The sequence below is a fragment of the Dermacentor silvarum genome, chromosome 11 (genome assembly GCF_013339745.2).
Source record: "Dermacentor silvarum isolate Dsil-2018 chromosome 11, BIME_Dsil_1.4, whole genome shotgun sequence".
Classification (NCBI taxonomy): domain Eukaryota; kingdom Metazoa; phylum Arthropoda; class Arachnida; order Ixodida; family Ixodidae; genus Dermacentor; species Dermacentor silvarum.
In genome coordinates this window covers 87,917,555-87,926,300 of record NC_051164.1, presented here as the reverse complement: position 1 = coordinate 87,926,300, position 8,746 = coordinate 87,917,555, and positions in this window count along the sequence as shown.

Here is an 8,746-nt window from a genome sequence, read left to right as displayed (position 1 = left end):
AACATATATAAACGTCTAACGATATATAACAATTTCTGAACACAACTTATGACAAATTATTAGCATAATTAATTTGATTCCATAACGCCATAGTTTCATTACATGTCAAAGCATGCCTTATGCCACTGGTTTCGTTTGTCTTCTGGAGGCAGCACAAAGGATTATAGAGCAAAAATTATCAGGTGCCAAAATTAATAAACATATTAACAAATAAATAAATAAGACAGCGATATTTCAAAAGCGCGAAAGGACTCGATAGCAAACATAGGAACAACGTGGATTGTGTTACTGAGAGGCAAATGCAGCATACGACGAATAAATATTTAACAAGGAAAATGCACAGATAGACTAGGGAGTTTTACAAATAGCGCAACCACGCGTCTTTTCTTACCCAAATGCCCTTACTCTGCTTGCGCTGTTATGGACCCCATTTTCGTTCCTTTGTATGACTTCTTGCGTTGTTTTCTAAGCCAGGTGGTTTGCTTTGACTTGTAAGATGGTACCTTTCTCTCTCCTATTAAATACATCAGTTCGTTGTCTGATGCGATGATTTCACCATCATTGAAAAAGTGTTCGTTCGGGCACTTGATCTGGAAATGAAGTCGTCGGCAATCTTATTCAAATTTATTTTGCGCGAGAGTTCTTTGTGGGCGTGCAAAATTGCCAGATGGTTCAAACGGGCTTGTCCAGTCGTCAACCGCACGTACATTTTCAGTCGCCGAAGGCAAGAAAAGGACCTCTCTGTTGTGGTCGACGAGATCGGGATGGCCAACGCAATTTTTTTAACTTGGCCATTTCCGGAAAGAGCTTTCGCAGGTGTTCGCCCTTGCCCCCCATAAACATGTGCACGACGTCCCCAAATGTCTGCAATGATGCCGACCTTTGCTGGCTTAAAATGCCTATCAGCATATCTCTGTGCAAAATCAGGCGTACTGGTTCAAGATCGTCACCGTAGAACTATGTTATATATGCTTCGTCTTCCTTCCCTATGGCAAGCTGCTCAATGTGGGACTTATGCTGTCACATATCAGGTGGATACCTGTTGTTTAACAAAGACAGCACTGTGTCAAGTACTTCATAGAACCTCTGGCTGTACATCACCCGCTAATGGAAACACGTGAGCTGAGGAACCTTCTTGATAGCGGCGTGGAGTCTTCTTTCACCTAGCGGCTAGAACACACGGGTCCTCAACTTCTACTTTTCCTGCCTCTGCCATACATATGTGGGTCACGCGCTTCATTTTGGAGTTAATCTGCCCCGAGTCCAAGCTTGGGCCATCGGAGATGGCTGGTCCTTTCGCGTGCGCTGTCTCCTCGCGCGCCTAGTGTTACGTTTCCGCTGGTGCTTATACGGTGGAAAATACGCTTCCTTTTCAGCATCAGACGAGTTCTGGCGAAGTACCGATAAGCGAGGTGCCCACTATTGGTTTTGTCGTTGGTGATGATGCTGTGTTTGTAGCCGTTGCACATTTCAATGTCCGCAGCCATGGCAGAAGCGAGCTCGACGCCTGTTTTCTATTTCTCCTTTTATTGCGACAGCAACTGTATCGACACTCCAGGCAAATTTTCGCTGTCGTCGTCACCGTGATATTCCGTGTAAAGTCCACAAGTCATATGAGTGAGCGACCCATACACTACGGGTGCGAGAAAAATCCCGTAACGCTGAGCCGTAACACTTGATGGACATTATTTTCCTACGCGCTCAATATTCGGATTAGTTGGAGGTCACGTGATCAAATGCGCGCATGGGGAGGAGAGCACGCGTCTTCTCATCTAGCGCTGCCGCAGCTGCAAATTACTGTGTGCAGTTGACGCTTACGCGGCCCGCGTGCCGTATCCAATTGTTGGTAATCATTGGGGGCTGCAATGATCAAGGGCGAGCAGGGATGCGTATTTTGCTTTCCGCGGATGATTGCCACGCGAGAGAAAAAAAAGAGGGCGAGGAGGATGGCACCGGCGGAACGCCTCCGTTGCAACGCCGCCAGCGTTGGAACGGAGAACACGCTGGGCTGCTGCTGACTAGGCACAACTGTGGCTGCTGTTAAGGGATCCATTGTATTGCTAAATAAACGCATCACTGTTTTGATGATCCAAATATAATCTCACTATCAGGGAGGGAGCAGTCTACCTGACTGGAGCAGTATTTTTTATTTGGGGTGTTGCTACGCTGCGCTCCACAACACCCCAACGACCGCCGCTTCGCGTCGGCGCCCGGCACCGCGGCTTCCGCCGCGGCACCGGGGCACAAACGACGGCGCCTCCAAACAGAGGAAAAAATAAAATGGTGATACCAAGAAAAAAGCCGAGGCGGGATTCGAACCCGCGTACCCCAGATCCCTAAGCGAGCGTCGTAACCACTAGGCCATACAGCCACGCTTCCAAATCATGCATTCAGACAAACCAAATGATTGCGTTTGAGCGTCGTCGTCGACAAAAAGGTCGCGCCATCCTCCTCGCCCTCCTTTTTTTCTTTCTCGCGTGTCTAATCATCCGCGGAAAGCAATATACGCAGCAGGGATGGTTGCTAACTTCATGCGCACTGTCTTCCTTCTTAGGCTGTTTTTCCGCGCCCCAAGTGTTGCTGATCGCATAGCCTAAGTTAAGAGACAGGGGTAATTGGAGATCGTTGACAGAAGCCGTCCTGTAGTGGACATAAAAATATGCAGATGATGATGAATCTAATTTTCGGAGTCGTGGTGAATCACATGGCTGTACGAACCGTTCGTCCCCGCAGCCGGCGTTCATCATAATGCCAGCGTTGTGGGAGCAACTGCTCGTGGTCATCCAGCGGGATATTTGCAGGTTTACATGGTCGGTGCATTGCATGATGTTTGTTATTTTAATTAGTGAGCAAATCTTACTAAAATTAATATAGCCGATATAACCAACGTACATACTCGTGTGGGGGCTGCACTTTTTCGCCGCAATGCTTACAAAACGAACGCCCAAGCGCAGCTCTGAAGCATTTATGTAAAGAGCACAGGGGCAGACTTTCTCATTTTTAAAGTCACAATTAGATTGCATGCGCGGTTCTAATCATGACTGAAACCGAAAAATAACAGTTCAGTTATTTTTACGTTTCTCAAGATTTCTGAGGATCGGGTCATGTCGCGGTAACCAGAACAATACTCCACTCAAACCGAAATAAATCGGTGCCAGGGGGACTCTAAACCGGTAACCAGAACAATGATAACCCGATCTTCAAATAGGCGAATCAAGATAAATCAAATGTCTAGTGTTGCGCACTAACCGCAACTGAAAACAAGTCGTTCTGTCGGGTTGAGTCCCTGGTTAAAATTACTACTGCGTTTTTCAATGATAAATCTACGCGGTGAGCGAAACATTAGGAAGCAGTCGATACATCCTTACCTTTAGACGGCTTGTTCGGGTCTCTTGATGTCCGCACAGCATATCTTTTGTTGACGGCAGCCAAAGACCTCTCAAAAAGCTTAAGCTCATCGTCTGACTTCAGGTAGCCATGGGAGTAGCCGTCTTCATGATGATCTAATCCTTGGAGGTACTTTTCGATCACCTTCTGTCGGTCAGGCGGCTGGGCTGGTTCATCGTTGCATTCCGCGCTTTCACAAGCGAAACAAAACAACGCACGCCGCGAATATGATACGCGCGCCAACTTCTCGCTCACGCGGAATGGGCTGATCTAAAGTCCCTGTATAAGAAAAGTACCGCCATCCTTTGATCAACGCTGCTTCGCTCTCTCCTGTATCTCCGATTGGACGATGATAGCGCGCGCTTTGACTTTATTTAATTTTTTTTTCGCCTCAGAGCCATGTTGCAAGACCTCAGCGCAGCCGCAGTTGCAGGCGGCGGCGGCGGCGCGCGCCCGGCCTGAAAGTGTCAACGTGGATTTTCTAGGGCCACCACCGTCGACTTGCTTTGCAAGCAAAAAATAAAGAAAAAAGCACGCGCTTTAGAAGAGGAGACGACGGAGGAAAGAGTATATGGCGGTACTTTTCTTATATACGGACTTATATACGGAAGCTGATCCGAACTGAGGCGCCGCACACCGACCGCGTCGCCAAACGGAGAGAAAAAAAAAAAAAAATGGTGAAACGTCATCGAGGCGAGGCCACGTCATCGAGGCGAGGCCCCGCTCCTGCACGGATTTGTTGTGAAAACAGTCGCATCCCGGCGGCGGGCGCCCGGCCTGAAAGCTTCAACGTGGACTTTCTAGGGACGCCACCGTCGACTTGCTTTCGCAAGCAAAAAGTAATGAAAGAAACAAGCGCTTTAGGAGAGGAGACGGCGGAGGAAAGAGTAGATGGCGGTACTTTTTCTTGGTACTTCGGTACTTTTTCTTGGCGCTGAGCCGTGCTCCCTCAAGGGCTGCAGAAGATAGCGCCAACCTTTCCCTTTCCCTCAAGAACCACTTATCATCGGTACTTTTTCTTGGTGTGTTCCCAACAAGAGGCTACGAAGCCGGGAACTTCCTACAGCCTCTTGTAAAAAATGTATATGGCAAAAGGCGGCTTCCTAGCATTGGTTGTACTTTGTGGAACAGTCTTCCTGTGCACGTAAAACAAAGTAAATACTTTTTTCTTATGCTGAAACGCCATTACAAAGACCTGTTTTAACGTTGAATTATAATTACAATACAAGATGTCTGCTACCTGCATGAACACACAACTGTTGAAATCGACTATTGTATAAATATAAACATCTGTTATTATTCATGTATGGATCCAAACTAGCTTGATGCTAAGGATCCAGATGCTTCTCATGTATTTTCGTCATTTTTGTATCCTTCTGGCAAATAAATTCAATTCAATTCAATTCAATTCAATATAGGGGATTTTAGCCGATACGCGGCGGCAGCGCCGCTTCCACCACTGGCGGCTGCCGGATATCCTACTGCAAATAATTCACAAACAAAACAATGCCTCCATGACGTCACTGATGAGGTCACAAGGTAGAGGGAGGGGGCGCACAGCCGGGAGGAGGAGGGTTGCCGCTGAAGCCCTCCTTTCCCACTTCGCATGCAAGCGGACTGTGTTCGTGCTCTCTTGCAGGTCCGCTGGCCGTGCGGCGACATGGGCCAAATGGCGGAGCAGAACCCGCTGAAATGTGCGTATATCAGGAAGCGCTTTCTTCCTACTAGGTTTACCCTGCAAGCCGCTATTCATTTTCTAAACCACTGGGACATTGCTCGTACGCACCAGTACCAACCAATTATAATGAAGAATATTTATATAGCGAACCGTTGTTAATTACCAATATTCGCGGTTAATATATTAAATTTCATCATTTCGTGGAAGTAGTCGCTTTGAAAGTCCTAACTTGCGGTTACGTTTAGGGCTACACCAGGAACCGGAAACTCCCTGTACCTCAAATGGGACGCTCGGTCCCATGCCGATACGCGGTGGCAGCGCCGCTTCCACAACTGGCGGCTGCCGGATATCCTACTGGAAATAATTCACAAACAAAACAATGTCTCCGTGACGTCACTGATGAGTTCATAAGGTGGAGGGAGAGGGCGCGCAGCCGGGAGGAGGAGGGTTGCCGCTGAATCCAATCCCTCCTTTCCCACTTCGCATGCAAGCGGACTGTGTTCGCGCTCTCTTGCACGTCCGCTGGCCGTGCGGCGACATTGGCCAAATCGCGGAGCCGAACCTGCTGAAGTATGTCGTGTATTAGGAAGCGCTTTCTTCCTACCAGGTTTACCTTGCAAGCCGCTATTCATTTTCTAAACCACTGGGACATTGCTCGTACGCACCAGTGCCAACCAATTATAATGAATATTTATATAGCGAACCGCTGTTAATTACCAATATTCGCGGTTAATATATTACATTTCGTCATTTCGTGAAAGTAGTCACTTTGAAAGTCCTAACTTGCGGTTACGTTTAGGGCTACACTTCAACTAGTCCACAGATATAGTGGGAGGTAGCATGAAGAAAATAACTTCCTGGCACAATCAATCGTTAATTTTTTTCGTGTGTTGTGAAGTGGATCAACAAAAACTATCCGATTTCTCGTCCAGCCAAAACTCAACACAAGTAAAAGTTGAACGTTTTTGTTTTTATTCATACATTCGGTACTTGAAAAAGACTGACCTCCGCGCAGTGCGAAAGTGACAATCACCAGAATCAATTTTCATTCACAACGGAAATTTGTATATAATGAGTGAAAACAGATTCCAGAAGATCCAAACCGATGCGAAAATTATTAACCACCACGGCTGCGTCTTTCTTTTTTTTTCTTTTTTTTTTTTTTTTACCTTGGCTGTGCCTGTCGACGAAGAATGAACGAAATGTATCGCCTAAAAACGCGCACTCAAGCCCTTCATTACAAATATTCCCCGGCAAGCAGATGGGCTGCCGTCATGACGAATGAGTCGAGCGACACTGCTCTTATGTCAGTCCACTCAGGCTTGCACAGTACTGGTTTACTCATGCAAAATGAATACCTGCTCGGAAAATAGAGTGAAATACTTGTGCTTACCCGTGGTCATTAGGAAACTTCAAAAACTTCGCGGAACTGGAATTCCCGGTGTTCGAACACCAAAGAGCCGCGCAACACATGTGATGCCCCGATTTAGCCATCTTCGTCTAATGCTTGGTTGACCTGGTTTCCTACGTCTTCCGTTCGTTGCACGCCTGACCAAGCGCCTCTGTCCTATCTTTCCCATCTTCATACTCGGGACAACAACCGAAGCAGATGACCAAGCGTGATCGGACTTGTGATATCGCTGAGCGAGTGCAAGGGTGAACGGAGGCAAGCTCGACGGACGCACGATGGCGACCACTTCCCGCGCTTCAACTGATTTAAAATTCACAAAAAGAGAAATATAAAAAAACAACTTAGGATGTGCGGCAACCGCTAGGAGCGCGCATGTTCCTTGAAACCAAAACTAGCTTTACTTTGTGGAGCCTGGCATAAGAGTCAATTTCCAGAAGTTTAAGCATTGTCTAGTACACTCTAGTTTAAGGAAGCTTTGACTCGGAGCATGCGCACTACATTTATTCTCTTTAGCTGCGCCTGTTCCAACGTTGGCCTGTTCCGCGTCTTGTACACGCGCCAAAGCAAAACGCGGCGCGGACACCTAACGCCCTCTGAACACAGCGATGCGAAACTTCCACCTGCAGGGCCGCAGCTGCAACCTCAACTTAAGATTCGAGGAACATTCCCGGAGTAAGTGCCTTACTGGTGAATGGGCCAGTCGCGATCTGCAATTCGTATTTTATATACCGACTGTCACCATAATCCTTCGAGGAACGTCGCCAATAAATATGGCTCAGTCAATAAAACCCAATGTACCCACATCACAGTTGGCGCTGTCTTTCATACTGGGTGTTTTTTTTTTTTTTTTTTTTTTTTTTTTTACCCCGACCATACATAATTTTTTTTTTCATTGCCTGTGGCCGACAGCGTAACTCTAGTCATTGAGCTCGGATTACACAAGGCAGGCGGACACTACTTGCACGAGAAATCAAAATACATCACTCGATTAGTTAACAAATATTACCTAATTATATATTTTTAATTAAGTACTTTACGGTACATATTGCAATGGACGAATCGTAGCCGGCGGGTTCGCAAGGCGTATCCACTTGGAACAAATTTTCAAGATGACACCAGTTTTGAGGTGAGCAGTTGGACGAAATATATGCGCGTTGCAGTTACTTTCATGCTTCAATGCATAAAGCGGCGGTTTCAAAAAAATATACAAATATATTACCCCAAGTGTCACGGCGAATATCTGGAAACCCGTGGGATCCCTAGAATTCAGTTCCAAGTGTATATACCTTGCAATCTCACCGCTACTATTCGTAAACTACGATATGCGCGCTAAAGTAATCAATAAGTTATTTAGCGACTCTTGGTAAAACGCCAATTATTCATTTCGATTTCTCGTGCGAGTAATGTCCGCCGCGTCGAGTAATTTAGCTCACGGACTACGATTGCACTATCTGCCACAGGCGAGCTTTAAAAATTCTCCAGCATCTAAAAAAAATCAACACCCGGCCGCCATATGATCTGATATACCACTTGTTTTCTTCTAGTACGGACAGATTGATTGATTATTTATTTATTTATTTATTTATTTATTTATTTATTTATTTATTTATTTATTTATTTATTTAAAGTCGCCTGTGACTTATAGCGTTGTTCCGACTTTTCATATGCATTTATGTAAGAGGTGCACGTTCATTTAGTGACAAATCGCAGTCTCAGAGTTTCTAATTAAATATAATCACAAACTTTTTTTATTATTAACTTTGGGGCACACTGTCTCAATTGCGACATTATAAAGCCGCACAGTACTGAAATTGGCTGCTAGCTTGCCTAGCAAAAGTCGACAAGGGCGTAGCCAGGAAGGTAGGAACATCGTGCATGTGCCCTCCCCCTCAAAATTTATATGTACCAGGATACCTGGCCTAAAACAAAGTGCGACAACGCCCGCCAGCCCCACACCTCTTCCCCCGGCCAAGCTTGCAGGCCCTCAAATATCCGGCCTTAAAGAGTGCTACGAAATACGGGGGCGTCCCATGTAGGTTTCCCAAAAACGTGCGTCAAGCAATTCGGGATAATCTTAATTGTAACGCCAATGAATTTCTTTGCCAATTTCGGAACGGACATTTCGAAAGTGGCGCTAGTCTAAGCATTTCTGCTAAGCTTACATGGATTCACTACTTGGTTTCGGTTAAGTCATCGGAAAGCGTGCCCTAATGAGAATAATAAAAAAGTTAATTTGTAAATATTTTGAGAATACCGTTCATGTCATCGTC